This window comes from Panthera onca, chromosome A2 (assembly GCF_046562875.1).
Source record: "Panthera onca isolate mPanOnc1 chromosome A2, mPanOnc1 haplotype 2, whole genome shotgun sequence".
In the NCBI taxonomy this organism is placed as follows: Eukaryota; Metazoa; Chordata; class Mammalia; order Carnivora; family Felidae; genus Panthera; species Panthera onca.
Genome location: NC_138340.1, coordinates 132,288,072 through 132,313,529, shown reverse-complemented (window position 1 = coordinate 132,313,529; position 25,458 = coordinate 132,288,072). Strand labels below are relative to the sequence as shown.

At 37.2% G+C, this 25,458-nt stretch overlaps 1 long non-coding RNA gene and 1 pseudogene across 2 annotated transcripts in view; both read right to left on the bottom strand.

Annotated features, from left to right (window-relative positions):
* The window catches only part of LOC132679410 (uncharacterized), a 28,786-nt gene extending 18,722 nt beyond the window's left edge, over positions 1–10,064 (bottom strand). For both annotated transcript variants that reach the window (XR_009610146.3, XR_009610143.2), the window contains exon 1: positions 9,922–10,064. This is a non-coding gene — a long non-coding RNA (uncharacterized LOC132679410). The remainder of the gene's footprint in view (positions 1–9,921) is intronic.
* A 13,633-nt stretch (positions 10,065–23,697) lies between these two features.
* On the bottom strand, positions 23,698–23,807 carry LOC132680011 (U2 spliceosomal RNA; annotated as a pseudogene).
* Positions 23,808–25,458: the final 1,651 nt, after the last annotated feature.

Below are 25,458 nucleotides of genomic sequence, written 5' to 3'. Positions count from 1 at the left end.
AACTCTTGTCTATATGATCAAACACACCCGATAATTGTTTATCTCCGTTCTCTTGGTGGCGTCCTTTGAGGGACCTCCTGGTCTCATGCTCCAATCAGAAGTATTCATTCTCTGGTCCTGCTACATGTCTGTCACCCAGAGGTCCTTTTGTCCCTCTCTTGCCTGGAATTCCATCTTTCTTTCTTGATTTACCTCCTTCAGCAGTTTCCAAGAGGCCAGTGTATAGGATATGAATTTTTTGTGATCATCTATACTGTTGAATTCACTCTTATATTTGAGAATTGTTTTTTTAAAGTTTATTTATTTCTGAAAGAGAGAGAAAGAAAAAGAGAGAGACAGAGAGACAAAGTATGAGCAGGGGAGGGGCAGAGAGAGAGAGATACGGAATATGAAGCAGGCTCCAGGCACAGAGCCCTATGCGGGGCTTGAACTCACAAACCGTAAGGTCATTGCCTGAGATGAAGTCTGTTGCTTAACTGACTGAGACATCCAGGTGCCCCAAGAATTGTTTGTTGTTCTTTTTCTTTAATTTTTTTAATGTTTATTATTTGAGAGAGAGAGACAGAGAGCAAGCAGGGAAGGGGCAGAGAGAGAGGGAGACACGGAATCAGAAACAGGCTCCAGGCTCTGAGCTGCCTGCACAGAGCCTGACGCAGGGCTCAAACCCACAGACCGTGAGATCATGACTTGAGCCGAAGTCGGCAGCCCAACCAACTGAGCCACCCAGGAGCCCCGTTTGTTTTTTTAATATAACGCTCTATTGGAAATAATATACCCTCAGAGTTGAAAAAAAAAAAAAAAAAAGTCCCCATTGTGATCCAGGATTGCTACTGAGAAGTCTGTCATGTTTCTATTCCTATTTTTTATATTCGACCTGTATTTTTCCTCTGCAGGTAAGTTCTAAAATCTATACTTTACTCCCAGTGTTCTGATATTTCATCCTTTATTTTTGGTATGGTAAATCAGCCACTCCTTCAGTGGTTCCTGGAATTCTGTGTCTTTAACAACTCCAGAAAGTAAATGTCCTATGTTCTTCCAGGTGGGAAGGACCAGTCATCTCCCCAAGGACCACTTGTTGGTGGTGGTTGTGGGGGCAGGTGGGGGGGGGGGATGCTGATTTCTTCTGAATTTTATTCATTTGTTTGTTGATTCTTTCACTTATTTGTTCAGTCATTCATTTTTGTGTTCAACAAACACATAAGTATTGGCAATGTGGCAAGCGGAACCTGGCAATGCAGATACAGAGACACATGTTTTCTACACTTGAGGAGTTTATAGTCAGTCTGGTTCCTTTTACCTTTAAAAAAATGTTTATTTATTTGAGAGAAAGGGGAGAGGAAGGGGCAGAGAGAGAGGGAGAGAGAGAATCCCAAACAGGCTCTGTGCTGAGCCCCGAGGTGGGTCTCGATCTCATGATCCATAAAATCATGACCTGAGTCAAAATCAAGAGATGGACACTTCAATGACTGAGCCACCCAGGCTCTGCTTCTTTTATTAGCATTCTGATTATGTTTTTCTGTGCTATTACTCAACTATTGCATCCTAATATATGCCTACGTTTTGATATTAGTTTTAACTTTACTCCAACCACTTGGTACATCTTACTTTTTTCCATAACCTGATTTAACATTTATCGGTAGCACACTGTGCACATTCAGTGCTTGGGATTGGGGATACACAGGGGAGCGAGGATGAAATCTCTGCCTATATATTGCTCTTTGGTTCTCTGTGTTTGCCTCTCCTGTGTGTCAGAGGCTGAGAGAACTCTGCAAGAGATTTCCTTTCCTCCAGGGCCGCTGAAAGTGAGCAAAGAGCAAATCTCTTCTTCTCTTAGATTCATAATCTTTGATGGGATTTTATTAACTCAGCCCTCTCTGATCCCAGGATTCCACCTGAGGGGGTCCTTTATTCCTCATCCTTCCCTGACCAGGTGCATATGGAGTGTGTTAGTGGTGCTCAGAAGGTGGGAAGAAGGATGGATGCCACCATAAACATAAAAATCTCCTTAGTGCTGAGGCAACTTAAGAAGGCAGACATTTGATAACTTAGCTCTCTATTCTCCCTTGAGATAACACAGGTCAGGTTCAACCATGACCATGGGAAGTGTCCCAGGGCAAAAGTCATTGTCAATATCATTAATCAATGACATTCCATTTTTCTCTTTCAATCACTCTCTCCAGTTTTTGGCCGTAGAATTGAAACATGTTTGTCAATTACTTTACCAGCTCTGACCTTTGCAATGAAAACAGCACTACAAAAATTTCTCTGATTCTTGCATTTTCATTCTTTCTTACATGCATAGAAGTTTTGGGGATTCTTGAATTCTTCTTGCCTACCAAAATTTAGAATGTTTTCTCAGAGAATTCTTTTGCATATGTGTTTCAAAGGCCATCTGAGTTAGGATGATCTCATACCACAATTTGTGATCATCTCCAAACCAAAGATTTGAGACAGAATATATTCATTCTCATCACAGTTCATACAATACACATTTAAAATAATTTATTTATATCTGCCAACATTTTTGTTTCTTGTAGAGTGTTTATTTTTTATAGGGTTAACAGTTCAGAAAAGTTTTAATTTCACCCTCTTATGTAAATGAATTACATAATTGATTAAATCATATTTAGCATCAACACTCATATTTTCAACTATTTTCAACTTCAAAAATCCCTTCTTTCATCATGGGTCTACGATGGGTTCATCAAAAAATAACAAAAATGCCAAAGAGAACACAAGTAAATTCCAGTTCACAGTTGTGAGTGCAGATACATACTTTGCATATTAAACCAGTGCCAACTTTTTTTAAATCCTTTTCTTTTCTTTTCTTTTCTGAGAGATAGAGATAGAGAGAGAGAGAGAGAGAGAGAGAGAGAGAGTACAAGCAGGGGAGAGAGAGAGAGAGAGAGAGAGAGAGAGAAAGGGAGAGAGAGAATTCCAAGCAGGCTCCACGCTGCCAGCACAGAGCCTGGCATGGGGCTCAAACTCACAAACCAGGAGATCTTAACCTGAGCCAGAATCAAGAGTCAGATACTTAACCAGCTGAGCTACCCAGGTGTCCCAAGCCATTGCCAACTTTTGCTAGTAAAATCTCCACAGAGATTTGTGTGTGTGTGTGTGTGTGTGTGTCATTTTTTTTTATTTTTGAAAGACCACACCTGTGTAAGCAGGGGGAGGGACAGGAGAGGGGGCAGAGGAGCCAAAGTAGGCTTCGCACTGACAGCACAAAGCCCAATGTGGGGCTTGAACTAAAGAGCCAGAGGAGACGCTCAACCATCTGAGCCACCCAGTGCCCTGTAGTGTGTCTTTCTTGACAGGACTGGGGATCACTTATGGGAACTTTAAAAAAAAAAAAATCTACACCCAATGTGAGACTTTATCTCAGGATGAGTTCAAGTCACAAACTCCATAGAGTTTGTAAGTTTGTAAACAAGGAGATGCTTTTTTCAATCTTGAATTTAGTTTAAGACATGTTTTTAAAAATGGACTTTATATACCAGTTAAAGAATTTTATATAATGTGAAATAGAATTAGGAGAGTTGAGACAATTTCAATAAAAATTCTTTACAAATTTAAATACGACTGCTTATTTTTACTTAATCTTTTTAAAGTACCTAATTATACAATATGATAGTAATGATTCTATATGCCATAAAGTGTTAAACATCTAAAATGTTAGCATATATGTCATGATAAAACACCCTTTGAAGACTGCAAACATAGAGAAATTACTTTTATTTTGTTTTTGCATTCCCTACAACTTCAGCCAGTTAATCTTATCCACTGCTTTAGGCAGTAGTGTTTGCCCAGAGATTCTCAAACATCAATGTTATCATTGCAACTGAACATGGTCTTATGACTACATTTGGAATCTATTTTTAAACAGTAACGTCTGTTATAGTCCTTCTTTGTAGCTCAATACATTCTCCCCACAATTAATCCATTTTCACTTTGCTGAGAAATTCCTAGATACTTAATTACTGCTTCTTTGTTGCATTTACTATTTACTCATTCACTCCAGTCATTTTAAAGAAGAAAATGTTCTCCAACGAATGAGACCTAAATGTATATTCACGATTTTGTTTCACAGACCCAATTATTATTTCACACTTCCTTCTTTGCTATGATCAATAACAAATGTGACTTTAGTAACCATTGACAAACATGGTCTTAAATGTGCCCAATATTATTTTGAGCCAATAATATTGTTTTCCATATTTTCTGTAATCCATGAAACCACTCCATGATCATGACTTGTTATATAGATCTATTTCATTACCACCTTCTTTTCTATGTGATTAAACTACCACTTTCAATTGTTTTACCTGTTTTTACATGCATTTCCAATACCCCAAACCTTCAATGGTTTGGTGATACTTAAAATAATCATATTCTACTGATCGTTTTATGCCTTTATCAACTTTTCTCAAATGGTTTCCTCAGACTGATGGTGATTTTTATTTTTATTTTTTTGACGTTCATTCATTTTTGAGAGATAGAGAGACAGAACATGTAGGGGAGGGTCAGAGAGAGAGAGGGAGATAAAGGATCTGAAGCAGCCTCCACACTGTTAGTGCAGAGCCCCCATGGGCCTGGAAATCACAAACCATGAGATCATGACCTGAGCTGAGGTCAGACTCTTAACTGAGCCACCCAGGCATCCCTGATGGTGACTTTTAAAATTCTGTTTGGTACCTGAATTTTCATGTTCTCCAGTTGGTTTCATTAACACTTTATAATTTTGAGAATGTTTTCTCGTTGATTATATTTGGGAAATACTGTTACATTTTAGTACCATACTATATTGGTTAGGACTCTATGGTTGAAAGTAACGGAAAACAACTTAATTCAGTTTGAGCAAAACAAAGCAATTTATTAAATGGAGATAGGATTGTCTCCCAGACCTCAAGGGTAGGAAGGGACTATAACTAGAAACTGAAATGTTGTTAAGAACTCAGATCTCTTGGCTTCACTTTTCCCCTTTTGTGATCATTCCTTCTTCTTTTCTTCTCCTTCTACACTCTGCCCTTCCTCCCCTCTCTCCTCTCATCTTTCTCTCTCTGTTGGCTTCTTCTATTTCTTTATTCACAGGGCAGAGTATTGCCAAGCCACATCTCCTGAGTGTGTGTGTTCCAATTCCAATCACATGCAGGACTGCTCCCTGGTTCTCAATTCCTGCTCCAAATTACCAGAAGTACCTGACTTGTCAACTTGGATCATAGCCAGGAGGGCGGGGTCAATGTACAAATATGGCTGTTAAGCACTCAGCCTTGGAAAATTCCAAGAAAAAGAATGGGGCATTATAGATTGAAAACCCAAAGGGTTATAGTAATACACAGCAATATAGCAATTTATGAATCCTTGATTTAAATATTTTCTATCATATCCAAAATTTCACCATTATTTCTTCAAGTCTCCAGAAAATATTTAGGTTATGGTGATAAGTCAAAAATAAAATCAACCCTGATTTTCATTAATTTGTATAAAAGCAATTCACTTCTTGATTTGAAAGTAAATAATTAACATAAATTAATATAATTTAAGCATTTAAAATAATGTCCTGCACATGATAAGCAACATACAAGTGTTTGCTCTTATTTTTATATTCTCATATTTATTTATTCATTCTGTGTTTCTTATGTGCCAGAAATTATACTAAAGGTCAGGGATATAATGTTACATAAGACTATTTTTTTCTATCTTCAAGGAATTCAGTTTAAAATACACCTAGAAATATGGTAATTAAGCTTTTGGCCCAAGAGATTTAAGTAATATACATCAGACTTTATAATTAATGATAGGTATGTTATTTGCAATGTAAGATGGGACTGGGCATTGTAAATTAAACAAGATTTACCTTTGATGTTTCTCGTGCCATCTTTCTGCATGCTGCCTTCTCTTCAAATCCTTCTTCCCCACTCTAAATACTAATTTTGTGGCTCCAAAATTGCCACGCATGGGACTTGTCTTCTGCCTAGCCCTTTAGAATCTGAACCTTTTCAGAAAGATTTTCTCTTTCCTATAGATTTCATGTGTCATTTTGAAATTGCCTGGATAAATTGCTGGCTAAACAGTCAAAAACATTTTTTTTTTAATTTTAAAGTGTTGGGGCCAGAGCACCTGGGTGACTCATTCGGTTAAGCGTCCAACTCTTGATTTTGGCTCAGGTCATGATCTCACAGTTCATGAGTTCGAGCCCCATGTCAGGCTCTGTGCTGACAGCATGGAGTCTACTTGAGATTCTCTCTTGCCCTCTCTCTCTGCCCCTTCCTCCCTCTCAAAATAAGTAAGTAAACTTTAAAAAAAAAAGGTTGGGGCTCATTGCTCTCTTCTCCCACATAGTGGGTCTGATGGGCTACGGGAAGAAGAAGAAAAAAGGTGGAAGAGTCTATCCAAGAATAGGTGATGCCATAGAATTGAAGCCAGAAGCCCAAGTGGTGAACTCGAGGGAGGAAAAACCGATGTACATCAAATCACTCCCTGGATTAATGTGGCAAATTGGTCACTTTTGCAAAGGAGATCCCTGGAGTAGGAGTTAGACATTCTAAACAACTGAAGTCAAGGTGAATACAGTATGAGGTAGTAGAGTGTGCTGAGCACAAAAAGGACTGAATATATGCCTGCTCAAGACTGAATTGAAATCCTCTAAATAATCTTCTGCTTCCCTGCAGAACTTTAAGGTACTTTGAAAACAAGTGGCTCTGCTACGTGAATTTAAGAATTTTTCATAAGGACAAGATGAGGCCTACACTGAAGTCCTTTAGTTAAGATGGAGGATGGGGGAGAGGCGAAAGTGGGTGATGGGCATTGAGGAGGGCACCTGTTGGGATGATCACTGGGTGTTCATCCTATTTTAATAGCCTCCCAAAGAGTTTCATATTTTAATTCCTTAAATCCATCCTTTCTACTGCCTTCATGACATATTTATAAGATTTAAATCTGTTATATTTATAGGCACAGGAGAATGTGTGATACTTTAAGTTAAAAATGATGCTACAAAAGGCTATGGACACAATAATCCCTCTTTGGGCAAATTGTATATTTTAATATGCATTTATGGAAGAAAAAGTCTAGAATGAGGAACACAAAATCAGAAATGTGAAGAATAATGATTATTGGGTATGGATTCAGGATGTTTGTTTGAAAATTATTTGTCTGTATACTTTTGTAAGAACACACTACTGGTTTAAACACCACACACATATATACCATATGTATAAATTAAATGTAATAATACAGTATGGTCTTCATTTTATTTGTTCTTCCTCTTCACTAAGAAAGATCAAAGCCTTCAGTCAAGACAATGTTTCATCCTGATTCTGTCCTAATTCTCTTCTGCTCTTCTGTCACTGTTGAGTGTCACTCTATGGCATTAGCATTGCTGACTGCTTCTTCTTGGTTCTGTCCTCAACTGCTTAAACCTCACACAGTAATCACTGGATCTCTTTTATGTACTATATTCCACTTAACCAACTCCCTTTCTGCATTCAAAAATAAATGAAGTATTCAAGAGTTCATATATACAGAATGATGAAATATGTAACGTGAAATTGCAAGTGTACCTTCCATTAAGCTAAAAAATAAAACATTGCAAATACAGTTTTAAGTTGTGTGTATTCTCTGAGCCCATCCCCCCACTCACTGTGCCTCCATTCTCCTAGATCTCCTTGTTACCAACACACCGAATGCGATGTTTATTTATGCACTGTTCTTTATGTCATAGCTAGATTGTATGTGCCCCCAGATGAAAAGATGGTATTATTTAGCTTCATTGATAACTGGTAGCAGTTATCTAATTTTCTGCAACTTGCTTTTCTTCCTCAACATTTTTCTTGTTAGATTAATTCCAGCTGATACTCATAGTGTAATAATGTGATTAGACTATAGAAATATTACTCACTTTTGCATAATATTTAAACATACTGCATTTGGTTCACCTGTTCTCCCCTTGATAGGCTTTTAGGTTGCTTCTAATTTTTTACTTTTATAAATAATAGCACAGGAAACATTCTTGTAGCTATCTCCTTGTATTCACTTGTAAGAGTTTCTCTAGAGTACATCCCAAAGAATGGAATTTCTGGGTTGTGGGGTGTATGTACCTTCAACTCTCCCCATCTTGTCAAATATCTCTCCAGAGTGTTTATACCTATTTACATTCTTACAGCATAGAAGAGTTCCTGTTCTTCTTCTTGTCAGATTGTTTGCCGATGTGATGGGTGTGAAATGGTGTCTCACTGAGGTTCAGTTTTGTATTTTCCTCATACTGAGCTTCCTTTCATATATTTATTTGGGTTTCTGCTTATATCTGTTTTCTTATTTATATGCTGTTAACACATATTACTTTTTTAAATGAAAATAACAGTACAGGAAAAAATGCAAATAGAATAATGTAAACTTTCTCCACCACCCCCAAGCCCAGGAGCCTTATCAGATCAGCCGACCTTCCCTGACCTGTGCTCTTCCTGGCTTTAATTTGGGCCTCTGTTTATGCATTTCCCTCTGCTTGATTGAACCTCCAAAAACTCTTTCAAAGTGTGCCTTCTTGGTGCTCCTGTAGAACTGCTCTGTTAGTGTATGAGGCACATTATAGTAAAATGAGTTACTTTCAGGATTATTCCATCCTTGCCTTTCCCACCTCCCAGGAGTGGACTTTACTCTCCTGGTTGCAGGGGTCAAATATAACTGGTTTTTGCTTTCCCAAAGCTCAATCCATGGCATTGAATATGAGTTAACTTTAACTCCATGAAGAGTTTCTAAGATCCTAGAAAAAAAACATGTACCTGCCCCACAGTTGTTCTTTGGTGGCCCAGCAAGGAATGTGTGAATAGTTGCCATTTAGTGATCCTACTGAAAGGGTAATGCTGAGTAGTTAAACTGTTCATAGAACTAAGATTGTTCTAGGACAGTGGTCCTCAGACCCGGCTACATATTCAAATCACCTGGGAGCTTAAAAAACACTAGTGTCTGAGTTCTACCTCCAGAGATTCACATGTAACTGGTCACACATGCACCCTTGGAATTGGGAGTTTCAAAAGATTCCCAGCCAATTCTAATGTGACCACAGTTTAAAACAAAACAAAACAAAACAAAACCCAGCAGTTGTTCTCAGGGCACAGGATGAGAATTGGCTACAGGAGAGGCTATCTGTAGCTGCAATCCCAAGGAACTGATCCTACTGCAGAAGAGGGAAATGCCTCAGAGTGGTTGCAGCCGTGACCCATCAGGGGAAGCAGACGAATCCCTTAGGAGATCCACCCCATCAAGGGGAATTGCTGCCACTAGGTGGCCAGATCTTATTCAGGTATCACCTGAGGTTGCCGCCATGGGCATAAAACTGGGGAGACCAATGCACCAAAGTTTCTTTTCCTCCTTTCCATTCCAGGGAATTACACATAGCAAAGAGGAAAGTCTAGAAATCACATGCTTCTCTGGTGGTGGCTGATCCTGAAATCTGGGGACTATCTGGAGAGGTGTTTGAAACAGTAAAAAAGAACTTAAATCATAAGTCAACCTTTAGCAGTCCATGGAAGAGGATGAGTTTGGGGAAAACAAAGCACATTTAGAGCAGATTCAATTTAAATTCTAACACAATTCTTCAATAAATGTATCTGGTAGTTTACCTATGGTTTATGACAAAATTATTTTCAAATACTTGGCTATAGGACCCAGTTTTAAGAACAGTAAAGTTAAACATGAAATATTCCTTTCTCCAATATCTCTAGGCCATGTGGTAATTTTCTCCTTGCCTTCACCTGTGTCTTCATGTAACAGATGGAAGGGGGACAGGGGTATGCTATATGATCAGTAAAGTAGCACTTTATGTTCTGGTTATATATTGCTGAATAACCACTCCAAAACTGGAATGGCTTGAAACCGCAGTTTATTATTTTCTCTCATGGTTCTATGAGTTATTGAGCTTACCTGGGTGGTTCTCATTTGGTGTCTCCTGGTTTTCAGTCAGTTTGAAGCTGGGGCTGGCGTCTCTGAAGGCTGTATAGGGCTGGATGTTCAGATGGCTCACTCACATGCTGGCAAATGCTGCTGGCTGTCAGCAGGGAGGTCAGCTGGGGCTGATAATAGAAATGCCAACCCATGGCCTCTCCACGTGACTTAGTCTTCTCACAGCGTGGCAGCTGAGTTCCGAGAGGGAGTATCCTAACGCTGAGTGCACCATGAGGCTGGGATCGGAAGCTGCCAGTACTTTTCAGACTTGGGTTTGGAGTTCTCAGAATGTCATTTTTACCTCATTTTATTGGTCAGAACCATTACCTTGTCCACTCAGGTTCAAGAGTAAATAGACATCCCCCTTGATGGGAGAAAGGCAAGGTCACGCCCCAAGCGGGCAACTGACCATCTTGGGAAACATACTCTATCACACAACAGCTCTGTAAATTTTTATTTCAGTTAATAACTTGACCAAATAAATGTCATAGAATTATGGAAGAGTTCAATACAAATGGTGAAATTCAATAAGTTATTATTAAGACAGTATATGAGTGTAATGTGATGAGTTGCCCTCATGTTGTTATAAAATCGGGAACAGTAATTCCTAAGCTTCAGAATTATATCTTGGGGTCGGTTTTTATAAGTGAATCTCAAGTAGATATTTCTTTTATTTACTGAACTAAACTAGAAATTAATTTCTTTTCAGCAACATTATTTTAAAAGCTATGTTTATTAGCTTTTAAATGTTCAGTACAATATTTGACACATTATGGTGACTGCATTATCTTTCTATGTGGGAATTGGGAAATTTGAAATGTTTGGTGGGAAATTCAATTTACTGCAAATATACTAGTTTTAAAGATGAACCAGTAATTATAAACTGATTTATCTTCAGGTCTTTAGACTCTTATAAAGTGAAATTATGGAATGGCCTCAAATATATCTTTTTTGGATGAAATATATATACACACATACATTTTTGGAGATAAGTCTTCTTGGTATGTAAGAACAAATTTGTTGGATTTATTAGGCCAATAATTACACCATGTAGTCAACTTACTAGTGCTCTGGTATTTTATAATTGATGGGAAGCTACAAAATCCCCACATAACGTTATGTTGTGATAAGGCTGCAAAATGAAATATGTAATTGTTCAATGGACATTCCTACTTGCCACATTTTTCTGTCAAAAGAAAAAATAATGTAACTAAACTTTATACTCTTTTTCCCACACATCTCTATTTTGTTGATCCTCATGAGCTGAAGACATTTTTGTTAGTATATGAGGGGATGGGAATAGCATTTTGGCTATGAATATGTCAAAATAATTGTGGTTAAAAAATGGCAGTTTATGAGACAAGTGATTATTCTCTGAAGTATTTGGAATAATCTGGGAATTGGGAGTAGATAGGTCAAGAAGTCTTTTGATATATGGCAGAAATAGAGCCATACTTAAAACTAAATGTATTTATAGGGTCTAGCACTGTGGGAAGTGAGGGGCCAACCATGAAAACAATGAAATGGGAAATATCTTGTCTTTCAAGATATTTTAATTTTATTATTTATTTACTTTTATATGCTTATTTATTTATTTTGAAAGAGAGAGAGAGAGAGAGAGAGTGAGAGAGTAAGAGAGTGCCCAAGCATGAGTGAGGGAAGGGCAGAGAGAGAGGAAGAGAGAGCGAATCCCAAGCAGGTGCCCGTGCTGTCAGTGCAGAGCACAACCCCGGGGCTCAAGCTCACCAACCATGAAATCTTGACCTGGGCTGAAATCAAGAGTCAGAGGCTCAACCGACTGAGCCACCCAGACGCCCCCAAATTTTACTTTTAGTTAACCCTCTTTTACTCAACTGATTTCTCATTTCTTCTTCCAGCATAAATAAGCTTCAAACCATTGTGAAGAGCTTCCGTTGTCATCCCTTGCATTGGATTTCCCTCGGTGGGGCACCCGTGTGAATACCTGAAAGCAAGATGCCACACAGATGCACATTCAGAGGTGTCATTCCTGCTTCCTATTTTCAGAAGAGAGAAAAGCAAACTTAGTAACAGGCAACATCCAAATAGGTGATAAGAAAAAAATCATCAAATTAAAAGTTTGGCAGAGAAGAACATTTCCCAATCAATTTAAATGGGGCTGAGTTAGAAAACTATTTATGTTTTTAAAACATTTCTAACTTTTTGGGGCGCCTGGGTGGCTCAGTCAATTAAGTGTCTGACTTCAGCTCAGGTCATGATCTTGTGGTCCGTGAGTTTGAGCCCTGCATTGGGCTCTGTGTTGACAGCTCAGAGCCTGGAGCCTGCTTCGGATTCTGTGTCCCCTCTCTCTCTGCCCTTCTCTCACTCATGCTCTGTCTCTCTCAAAAATAAATGAACATTTAAAATTTTTTTAAAAAGTTTCTAACTTTTTGAGATTATCAAAGTGAATTTTGTTCCTTAGTGTATTCAAGAGTATGTAAATACATTAAACTTTTAAAATTATTATTGGTTTTAATAATAGCTTTCTTGGGGCGCCTGGGTGGCTCAGTTGGTTAAGCGGCCGACTTCGGCTCAGGTCATGATCTCACGGTCCATGAGTTCAAGCCCCACGTCGGGCTCTGTGCTGACAGCTCAGAACCTGGAGCCTGTTTTCAGATTCTGTGTCTCCCTCTCTTTCTGACCCTCCCCCGTTCATGGTCTGTCTCTCTCTGTCTCAAAAATAAATAAACGTTAAAAAAAATTAAAAAAAAATAGCTTTCTTGAGATATAGCTCACAAACCATAGAATTCACCTATTTAATATTTACAATTAAATGATTTTTGACATATTCACAATGGTGTGCAACCTTCACTACCACCAATTTTAAAACATTTTCATCACCCTTTCTCCCAAAACTCATACCTATTAGCAGTCACTCCCTTCTCCTGGATCTTCTCGCCCAGCCCCAGGCTGGGATTTGTCTATTATGGACATTTCCTATCACTAGAGTCATACAACATGATCTTTCGTGATTGGCTTCTTTCCTGCTGCATAAATAACATTTCCAAGGTTCTTCTATATTGAAGGATGTATCAGAACTTCATTCCTCTTTATTGTGAAAAAGTAGTTAATTGTAGAGATATACCACATTTTATCATTTCGTGAGTTAATGCACATTTTGGTTTTTTCTAGTTTTTGGCTATCATGAATAATGCTGCTATGTACATTCATGTACAAACTTTTGTATGACATGTTTTCACTTCTCTTAGGTATGGAATTGCTAGGTCATATGTAATTATGTTAAATCCTATGTTATTGCTATCGTAGTTGGTACTAGGATAGAAAAAAGTTCAAAGTTGGGAACCTGTATAAGGTGGGTGGAAATACTTCTAGTGTCAATGATGGCTGTAAACGCACAAATGGTTGCACACACGGTGATAGATAGAGTAAGAGACAGAGCTCATGATATGTGAAGGGAAATTCTGGAACTGAAATTATTTCTGCTGGGTAAATCTTAACCTCAGCATCAGTAGACAGAGGTTTTTTGATTTATTTATTTATTTTTTAATTTTATTTCCTTTAGGAGCACAGGAAAAGTTTAAGGCCTGTATGTCCACATAAGCATAGGGAAAATGTCAAGGCTCATTTTAAAAAGCAATTAAGTTCATTCATTTATTCATTCATTCACTCATCTATATATTCATGAGCACCTATTGTATGGCAATTCCTTTTTTAGGTGATTGGGAGACATCACTGAGCACGGCGGACAAGAATGCCTGCCCGCGTGGAGCTTACTTACATCCTAGCAGGGACTGCAAATAGGTGTTATGCATGCATCCTTCCAAAATGGTGGCTTGGACAAACAACATAGTTTATGGAAATCAGTAAAAACAAACAAACAAACACCTTTAATCAAATATTCAGCTGTATATTAAATTAAAATTAAAAGTGTGCCATTCATATGATGTTTCCTTGCTCTTCTATTCCATTTCTCAGCAATGTTTGCTTCTTTATATTTTATGTGCCTCAATAAGTGTGAACCATTATTCCTTGATTCTAGGAAGTCACGAGTTATAAAATATACCATTCAAATACTAATTACTTTAGCCAAAAATAATTCAATAAAAGAGACAGGACCAGAGTAAATGTCCACACTGATCCCAAGACACACTTCAAGGGAAAAATGCACTTAGAATTTAATAAATGGTATATGTGTAACCTGAAAACACTCATGTTCTTCACCTTTATTCTATATAGTATAGGAAAGGCTGTTCCCTTGCTACAGTCATCCCAAACTCTTTCTCTATATTTCATTGTTGATTACCTCAAGCAATCTCTGCCTCCCATCCGTTAGTAAAGACGTAGTTAAAGCTTACTGGCCACTTTCTACTGGAAGCAATGGCTTTCCAATTGTCACGTTACGCTGGCAGCTAGGGTCTATTGACTTCCTCTAGAAATCACTTTTTTTTTTATCTCATTGGTTTTCTGGGGCTCAGTGTCCTAATGTGCTATCTCTTATAAGTCTAGGGGGGCAGTTATTACTACTTTGTAATGTAGTTTAAGAACCTCCTTTGATTCAACTTTATTATATTGAGGCCTAGAAAAAGAAGTCTAAGTTGTAGTCTGCTTTTAAAGTATGAATTTTCCTAACTTCCATATACAAAGTTTTATATTTGTTTTAAAAAACAGAGAATGGAATCATGTAACTTATTCTGCTCCAATGCACATATATATGTGAATATTTTGTGTAGCAAAATATTATGATCAATTACTTTATTCATTTTACTAGGTTGTGTAGTGTTTTATTGTATGAATAAGTAAAACATTAAGTAATAAATACTTAGGTTGTTTCTATTTTATTATTATTATAATATTGCTACAAATAAAGACATAGGTGTGTATCTTTGTACTCTAATGTGAGTATATAAGTTGGATAAATAAATATATTTGTTTGTTAAATGAATTCCTAGAGCTGGATCTGTTCGGTCAATGAATACAGATATTTTAAATTTTGATATTTTTCGCCAAACTATTTCCCATATAACTCTGATGGCAATTCCAAAGTCCTTGGGTGGAAGTCATAGCTGATATTGCCACTTGCTTTGAAATATTTGTCAGGGACAAGACATAAGGTGAAAAAACATGTTTAAATTTGCTTTCTTGGAATAGTAGTATATTGATGAAAAATCATGGTGAATCGATAACTTTGGTTTAGTGATTTGGGACATCCAAAAAAAAAAAAAAAGCATTCTATTGGTATAGGTTCCCATGTGTCTATATCTCTAAGACTAAAGAAATGTTATTGTCATGGAGAAGTATTTGATAGAGATGGATAATATCCAAATGGTGATTTGGGGCATGCCAATAGCCATCATGAATAAAGATTGAGAGGTCACATTTTAGCCACATTCCCGCTTATTGGACCTATTTTTATTGCGTTTGCTGTGATTGTATACTACTACAAAACTTATTGCTAATTCCATCTTTTTCTATTTTCAAGTAATGCTCTAAACATGCAGATAATGGCAAAAAATCAGCTTGACGGAGATGTCTGTGCTTTTGCAGTGCAGCATACGCATCAAGCTGACTGCTGAATTATTTCCTGATAAGATAATTTTCCTTCAAGTCTTAATACCACAGAGGTCACGTGGTCTGGTGAAATTCATGAGGGAACTGTCACTTTCAGGCTCCTAATATCAGTCACTCTTCGATCTATATTTGGTTTATGGATTCAGGAAAGTGTGATAGCAGTTATTAGCCGCTCTCGGAAAGTTCTCTTGCAAGAGAGATTTATTTCCTGATTAATGATGGAAATGATCCAGTATTAATTTCAGTTTTTGATATCAACAATTTCATGTTAACATCATTCTTGCTATGTTCACCTTTCAAATTACTGTGATCATTCTAATGATTAAAAAGCTATTATTTGATTTAGGTTCACTCTGCAATTACCAGCTGTAGCATTTCTGACATTTCTTACTAAATTTGGGTATGTGAGGTTGTACCTCAACTAACAAAAGATTATCCTATGGAAGCTTTTTTTACATGCATTTAAGTAAATTAAAGCATAGAAAACTCAGGAATTAGTATTAGTCATAAATGTTATCCTATCCAAACATAATTTCTGACAGGAGCAGTGGAATTTGTTTTATTGCTTTTTATGCATGAAATTAGGATACCTTATGCAATCTTTTATTTGTAGTCATAGGTTTCTCAACATTTATTTTACAACAACACCAACTTGCCTGTTCCATTACTCTATTTCCTAAGGTACATTGTTAGGCTGTTCAACTTTCATAGTTCATATTATCCATTATGATTAGAACTAGAGCTTTTAATTACAGCCTAAGAAAAGTATTCTCAACCAGTTCCCACAGAATGTAGTAATCACCTTAAGGGTTCTTCCTTTTGGGGGTGCCTGGGTGACTTAGTCAGTTGAGTGACCAACTCTTGATTTTGGCCCAGATCACTGACCTCCTGGTTCATGGGATGGAACCCCACATCAGGCTCCACAGTGAGCATGGAGTCTTCTTGGGATTCTCTCTCTCTCTCTCTCTCTCTCTCTCTGCCCTCTCCCATGCTCTCTCTCTCAAAAAAAAACACATAAACTTAAAATGAAAATAAAAAAGAAACAAATTCTTCCTTTTGGACATGTTCTGATGAAGTAAATCAATGAAAACAGTAAATAATTTAAAAACTAGAAAGTACCATAGAAGATTTCATAGTCCCTTTGCTTAGTAAATTCTGTAAGTGTGAGTGACAATGTAAAGATACTCTTGAAGTATCTTTACTTACTGCATTTCATGTTTATATTCTATTGCCAGTCCTTTTTTTTGTCAATACCCTAAATTCTTCTCCAATAAAGGGTCTCTTTTCTATTGGTCATTTTGTTAGGGCGAATTCCAGTTAAAAATGATTTTGTTTCAGAAATCTAAGGACTGCAAATAATAAGACTACTTTTTATGAATATCCTTGGGTCATTTGCACTTTACCAAAATTTTAATATTGGCATTTCTTTTGGATTTTCATATTCTAATTTTAATTCATTAAATAAACCATCTATAGTGAATCTTCAACATGGGAACATCTGGGTTAACTTGGATAGTTGGATAGTTGCATAATCATTGAATTGAGAATTTAGAGTTTACTTTATCAAGTTCCTTTGAGTATGAGTCTTGTGATTAGATGTCCTTAAAGAAGCAAGAAACTAGATAAGAAACTGTAACTGCATTGAAATAGGAGTAGAAAATATATTTTGGGTAATTTGTTATCTAAGTGTATTTCTGCATGACAGCAAATGAGCGTGTCCTCAATAATTATCCTTGGTTTTACTCAGTAGTATCAGTGCCATTGGTTGATAACCCCTGAAATATTCTCTGAATATTACATGAGAAGTCATTATTTGATAAGAACTGGTCTATCTATGGAGACACTGTATCAAAAAACCTTCACTTAAAAAAAAACAAACAAACTTATCTCAAAGAGAATTTTCCATTCATGAGCAGTAAAGCAAAGGTCGAACTTATACTCTGTCTTATTTGAATATACTTTTAATCCCCATATAGATTTAAAAAGAAAGTGAAAATAGCCATTTAGATCACACCATAGAGGACAATTTAGAAAAAAATGCTTATTTAGTAAAGACATTTCATATTCAGAATTCTCTTTAGAGTTGATTGATTTCTAAAGTCCAGATCCAGAAGACATTACCCGTCCTCTTACATTACGCTCAGTTTATTGACTCAAAAGAATGGAATTGGAAATGATTGCAAAAGGCTCATAAACTTTAATAGATGACAAGCTGGGTTAGCTACTTAGTGTTAGAAGCAACCCTGAGAATCAGTTTCCAGCTTCTTAGTCAAGTGTTCTATTACAAATGCTGCTTTGACGCTTTCTAACCTTCCTCTCGCATAAACCTCCCTGGTTTGTTTCACACAGTCCCCTGAATCTCCCTTTGCTTTTGTGTTTTATCCATAAGCATCTATCATTAGAAAATACATTGAATATTAAATTCCTCATGATGCTACTAAGGTCATTTCTTTCCTTTTTGAAACACTTTACAAAGATTGACAATTAATATAAACTCAAATCTCTTATCTTCCTTTTATTTTATGATCCTGAACTTGCTTCACATTGCTTTTTCTTTTAGGGATTTTGAAATAAATATAGGAATGTTATTTAATAACGCTGAGTATAAAATATTTCACTCTTCTCTTTTTCTTCGTAAAATATGTGTAATACAGGTACCAGCCCCACATGTATGTTTATGGTAACAGAGACTAGATTACATATAATGTATTTTTACTTAATCTCTAGAGTATACTCTGGTTTATAGATTTTCTTTTTAATTTTGCTGTTTTCTCTTGACAAGATGTCACAGATTTTGATTTATTTTAAATAAGTCTCATTTCCTTCTACCAACATTTTCACTTGGTCCATACTTTGTGCTTTTTCAGAGAAGCACTCTACCTAGAAAGCATTCCTTCTACTTTATATAAATCCAGTGTTCTTGTCAATTGCCGCATTAACCTTTACAGAAAACGTACTATCACAGACTCCTCTGGTGACTCTTTCCTCCGCTCACCCTTCCCTCAGAACCTATGCGTTCAATTCATGCTCTGTTACTTTGTACAGCTGGTAATGCTGCTCTACACGTATACTTTTCATTTAGATCGTATGAACATCTTACATGGCTTCCATCTCCAAGTATATTATAAACTTTTTTTTAAAGTTTATTTATTTTTGAGAGGGGGGGAGGGGCAGAGAGAGAGGGAGACAGAGGATATGAAGCAGGCTGCACGCTGATAGCAGAGAGCCCCATGTGGGGCTCAGACTCACAAACCCCAAGATCATGACCTGAGTCCAATGGAGAGCTCATGTCCTGAGCTGAGGTTGGACACTTAACCTACTGAGCCACACAGACACTCCTAGATTTTAAACTTTAGATTGAATAGTCACATCGCCACATTAGTTTCTCTATGTCCTTTCTCCACATCCACCCTCCTGTTCCTTGTTTCATTACTCAGACATTTGACTTTTCAGTTTATTGAAATGTAGCTAGGATTTTCTCATTGTAGATCACTGTAGTTTATTATTCCAGCTGACAATGAAAGCCAGTTCCAGATTTGGGATAAATTGCCTAGACTAGAAAGTAACCATAGCGATGAACTAAAACGAATTATATAAAATACCAAGAAAAAAATACAGAAACCACATAACTCTCTTTCCCTGATAGACAAAAAGACGCTACAGATTCTTATTTTTTAAGAAAACGTATATTACAAGAGCAGTTAATCTCTGTTTTAAATGTATGGTGTTATTTCATTGTATGTATTCAGCGTCACCAGTATCACTGCAGAAATAGAAAAGGCAACCTGCAGTGCTGGCTCATCAGAGCACAGACAACCTCAGCCACAGGGCCTGGCCCTCGTGTCGCAGACGTTTCATGTGGGTGACGCTGTGAGGGGGCGTCCGGTGCCGTTTGCGGCTGTGCTGGGCCCACGTGCCTTCCTCTGTAACGCGCTATTTCATCAGCCTCTCGCCAACCTCAAAAAAGTTGCCCACTCATTAAAAGAAAAGTTACAGTTGTCACAAGGCAAGTTTTAAATATTTTATATTTTATTAGATTTTACCACATTGATTTGCTCTTAAAGGCAGTAGTGAATATTCCTAGGTACTATTAAGTCAGCTGTAGTCTATTAAACAGCTTGTGGGTACAATTGGTCCAGGTTTGAGACTAATTTTTCCTGACATCAGCAACTGAATGGTAAGATAATAATGAAGAGAGATTTTAAAATGTTACCTAACTTACAGTCTAATGGTGTAACCACACTGTTTACTACATGTTTTATTTATTAAAATAATTTTTATGCATTTTATTGAACAATTAACAGCACATGTTCTGTGTAGGGGGATCTATTTGCTTGTGTGTGCTTGGAAAATGTTAATATTTAAAATTTAGTATTAATGTTCCTATGGCATGCATTAAATTGGACCCTTGTTAATGCTCTAAATAACAGCACAGAAGATATTGAAAATAATTAAAAGCTAAATGTAGAATCAAAAAAATTATCTTTATATCTTTATTTTGTGTTATCTGACAAAATGACAAAGATATTTGTGAGGAATAAATCCTTATGGTTATTGATTTTTATTTAATTAAAAGGAAATCATTTTATTTAATTTTTATTTCTTTGAAGTTTATTTATCTTTGAGAGGGAGAGAGAGAGAGTAGGGGAGGGGACGAGAGAGAGAGGGTGAGAGAAAGAGAATCCCAAGCAGGCTCTGCACTGTCCACGCGGAGTCTGACACAGGGCTCGAACTCAAACTGTGAGATCATGAGCTGAACTGAGATCAAGAGTCAGCTGCTTAACTGACTGAGCCACCCAGGCACCACAGGAAATCATTTAAATCAAAACTATTTAAATGAATTTTACTCTACAGTCAAATTTTTATTTCTCTACCTCATTTGTAACAAATGTTCCAAAGAGGTGTATACTGTTTGAATCTTAAAAGATGTATATTTACACATAGGGAACATAAGAAAAGGAGTACAAACAAGAAAAGACCTAAGAGTTATACTTGACTATATGATTAGATTTCCTATTAATTATGGTAGGAAAAGGTTGGGTGTTAGGTTATATAGTTAATTAAAACTTTCACAACAAACAGTTTTTCTCATCTTCAATGTCCAGTGCTAATGATGATAACTTTATTCCATATAAAATGTAGTTGCTGTTACATTTGAAATACGTATTTTAAAACGTTGTCATCTTAAAACACAATTAAAATAAGTTATTTTCACATAGGATTTGGGAATTAGGAGGGCACTGGTGAAATAAGTCCTAGCATATATAGAGCAAAATTTCCCTAGAGAACCAAATAAATCTTCCAAAAAGATTCACATTGTCATTGTTGTCTCCACTTTCTGGATTTTCTCTCACCTAAAAATCCCTACAGAGAAAGTCAGTAAGGTCAGCTGGCGGATATTCCAGTAATTCCTCTTCCTGTCTTTACCTCTTTCCCTGCTGATGAAACAGTCATGCAGGAGATATTGTGCCTTCACCGTCTCTCCATCCTTGGTGCTGGTTCGGGTAGAAGAGAATGTTGTGCTCAGTGTATGCAAATGGAAGCTAAATTCATTTGATTTGCAGGTCAGGTGAAAATGGCCTTTGAATTAGGCCAACATAAGACAGAGATGACTTTCTGACAGAACTTCCTCATTTGTGCTCTTTGAGAGATATTGCTTTGCAAAAGATTCAGAAATGACACCAATAGATGGGACTCCAGAAACCATTTGAAACTTCTTTTTTATGAACACCAACTGCCTTTTGATCATTTAGAAGTGTATCTTCAGTCATAATAGACCTTAATTATCTGATTATACTGGATTTTCTAATGGTATAAAATAAATTTCTCAGACAATTGACTGGTTGAATCTAAAATACTAAAGAAGTCAATTTTGAACACCAGTGATTTAGCAGTAAATCATCCTCTTTATATAAGTCTTAAGTCAATGTACTAAATAATTAGAACTGCTAATATTAAAAAAACACTAATTGGCACTAAAAATTAGATTACAGTGAGTATGAAGATAAACTATTTATAACATTAGCCTTTCACATTTTTTTAATCTTGAAAAAAATGCTTCAGAATTCTCCATTAAAATCTCATGATTAATGACAAAAGGATTATAGATGTATAACATTACAAAAGGATTAAATTCTTCATAGATATGTAGAACAAATGAAAACCATTGTTTCCATTTCTGTATTCTACACCTAGATAAACATGTGTTTAGGAAAATACACATTTGTTTTACATAGTTAAGAAAAGCCACAAGAAGGGGGCTTGGGTGGCTCAATCAGTTAAGCTCTGACTCTGGACTCAGCTCCGGTCAAGATCTCACAGTTCATGAGTTCAAGCCCTGCATTGGGCTCGGTGTTGACAACGCAGAGCCTGCCTGGGATTCTCTCTCCATCTCTCTCTGCCCCTCCTGCACTCATTCTCTCTCTCTCTCTCTCCCTCTCTCTCTCTCTCTCTCTCTCTCTCTCTCAATAAATAAATAAATAAATAATAAATAAATAAACTTTAAAAAGGAAAGACACAAGAAAGAAAATATTCTGTCAAGTCTGTAACAGTTGTTGATTAAACATAATGGAATAATTCCCTTTTCTTGTAAGTACTACTATCTTAGTGCTTAAGATGTGATCTACAAAGTGACCTGAACCATTGCTCTACATATGAAACATTTCTTGGAGAAATCAAGAAACAACTACTACAAACCTTATATACTTAAGTGGCATTTGGTTTTGGAGTTGGTAATACTTTAGGACAAGATATATGAGAACCAGGAGATACACACACACACACACACACACACACACACACACACACAGAGAGAGAGAGAGAGAGAGAGAGAGAGAGAGAGAGAGAGAAGAAGAGAGGGAGACAGATGGAGAGAGACAGAGAAAGGGAGAGGGAGGGGGAGAGAGCTGGAGAGACAGAGGGGGAAGAGAGATGAGAGGTATTGGAGCTTAATTTCAGTTTTTAATCTTGAGGAATTAATATCATCATTTCTCTCAACCTTGTCTATTTTGGCCATTGTTAAACATGTAAGTGACTCATATACTCTCTTTGCCCCCACAATCCTATCACCATACTACTTTGTGTTTTCTTTCTTTTAAAATCTCATATTTCCCTGGCTTTCTCTTTTATTCCACCCTAAAATTGCCCAATTCTTCCTAAGCCCCACTCAGCTTCTACCCCTGTTCCTCCTGAGGTGCTTTGAAACATTGAATAAACACCTAAAGACTTGCTTTTAAAACATTTTACAGTGTGGCTATTTCAGATTTCACTTAAGAAGAATCAGTAAGAGAGAGTTTGTTGCTTTCTTCCTCTAATTCATTTTTTAAATTTGTTTTAATTTTTATTTATTTTTGAGCAAGAGAGAAGGAAAGCCTGAGCAGGGGAGGAGCATAGAGAGAGGAGACACAGAATTTGAAGCAGACTCCAGGCTTGGAGCTGTGAGCACACAGCCCGACGTGGGGCTCGAACTCATGAACCTTGAGATCGTGACCTGAGCTGAAGTTGGACACTTAACTGACTGAGCTACTCAGCTGCCCCCTAATCCATTTTCCATATTGCTGCTGCAATATTTCTGAGATGCAAAATAACTTTATTCCTTTGCTTAAAATTGTCAAAGGCTCCCAATATTCATTGAGATAAAACCTAAACTCCTTAGTATGACCTTGGAGTCATTTACTCAACAAATACTTATTGAACACCTACTATGTCTAGTCACTCACTGTTCCTAGTGCTTGAGATGCACCAGTGAACAAAACAGGGAAAGATCTCTGCCCTCATGGAGATTACACTTTAGTGGTGGGAGAGAGATAATAAATGATAAATATGATACGTAAGTAACTTATCTGGCATATTAGAAGATGCTAGATGCCATAGGAAGGAAAGTAGATCAGAAATTCTGGGAGTGGCCGAGGCAGGGTGTGTTTGCATGGAATGGTCAGGGTCAGCCTTTCGAGATTTGAGTGCATGTCACCACCACATGCACCCTAACTTCCCACCATACTTTACTATCTTCATTTCCATGAATAGCCCTTGTTCTATCACCTATTAGCATTTTAGTTTGACACAAAATGTCCAATTTTCACAGAAGCCCTTTCTTTGCCCAACCCCTCTCTACTTTCGATTCCCCATTCTGCTATGGCATCATCCCCTGAGTTCCACTTTCCTCCCAGATAGAATTGGTTGTCCCTCTTCTTTATTAAATCCATCTCAAAGGGGTTCTTTTTACAATTATTTGTTTGTTTTGTATTTGTTAATTATCATTTTTTTTGCTAGGTTATGCTATACTACACTTGATCTTAGCCAAAAGGCCGAGAAGCGATTAGGTTATGCTATAGCAACAACAACAACAAAAATCCCTAAATTTTAGTGGTTTCTCACCTACATTTTGGTTGCAGCAAATTCTGAAAAACTGTGGCTCTGATTCCTGAGTTCCCTTCATTCCAGGAGTAACCTACATTTGGGACATGTCTTTTTCATGGCAGAAGGGAAAACGACTGGTCAAAACATTCAGTGTCTCTTAAAACTTCTCATGTATAGCATACATCACTTATGCTCACATCTCAAAGTCAGTGGGGCAGAAAAGATTCCTAGAGAGAGTGTCTCTGCAAGTTTCGTGATGATGGTTGGGCAATGGAATCCTCTTACAAAAGGAGAGTAATTGTGAGCAATACAATCTACCACACTTGTGTATCTCACACAGTGGACTCTGCATACCATGAGTTCAAGTTTTGTGGCTTTCATCAGCAGACGTGTTTCCTACTACACCAATGTGGCTTAACAAAATGTCTTAGTGAAATAAGAAAAAGAGGATGAGAACTAACATCTGGTTAGTGTCATTGTACCAGGCACCACCACACTTTGTTACCTCTGTGTTACAAACGAGGCAAATGAGATTCCTACCTGAAATAACTTGTGCATGACAACGGTTCTGAAGCAAGAGATATAGCCTCTGTGACTCTAAAGCTGCTTTCTACCTCACCATCCTGCCTTTAGAGACATCTGTAATATACAACTCTTACGCATTCATTTCTTACTATTAAAGCAAAGAGAGATAGGGCTACAAATGATGATTCTATTTCTGCAGAGTATCTTGCATTTAACCTGTTCTTATCATGTCTCCCATCATTTTTCTATCTCTGGCATTTGTTACACACCATTTAGAGTTCCATAATAACCCTTTAATTATCCTCCTCTCTCTCTAAGTTCCATTCTATACCTAAATAATGTTCCCAAAGCATGTCTTGTACCATGTCATTCTTCTGTTTGAAAGTGTTTCAAGGTTTCTATTTTTGTATATGTTTATTTATTGATTTTGAGAGAGGCATTGGTGGGCAGGGGAGGGGCAGAGAGAGAATTCCAAGCAGGCTCTGTGCTGTCAGTACAGAGCCCTATGGGAGGCTTGATCCCACAAATAGTGAGATAATGGCCTGAGCCAAATTCAAGAGTCAGACACTTAACCAACTGAGCCACCTAGGTGTCCCTGTTTCAAAGATTCTAATGATCTGTACCACAAACTTGAGTTTGTGCTGTTACCCTACATGGTCTCACTGTTCTTCCTGAAATCCCTCTGCTGAACTAGGGACATCTTTAGGACCTAATCTTCACTTTTCCAAATATAAACTGCTTTCTTTGCTCACTCACTCCACTGGGACTAACCCTCCTCGTGCCTTCATTTATCGAAAAATGTTTTTCAATTTGAAGTCAAATGCTGCTTATTCAATTCATATCACTCAGGTCCCCACCTGATAGAGGTCTCTCCCTCCTGTGTTTCCTTGGAGCTTTGTAGTGATAAGACAACTGAAGTTATTGAGGATGCTGAGAGTGGATGCCGATATGAAAACTATCATCAGATATTTGGAGGATGCTCACCTGGAAGAAGGATAGGCTTACTCTCTGAAGTTCTAGAGGGAAGAATAGAGACAAGCATAGATGCACTATGGGGGAATAGTTGCAGCCACTTCAGTATTAGCC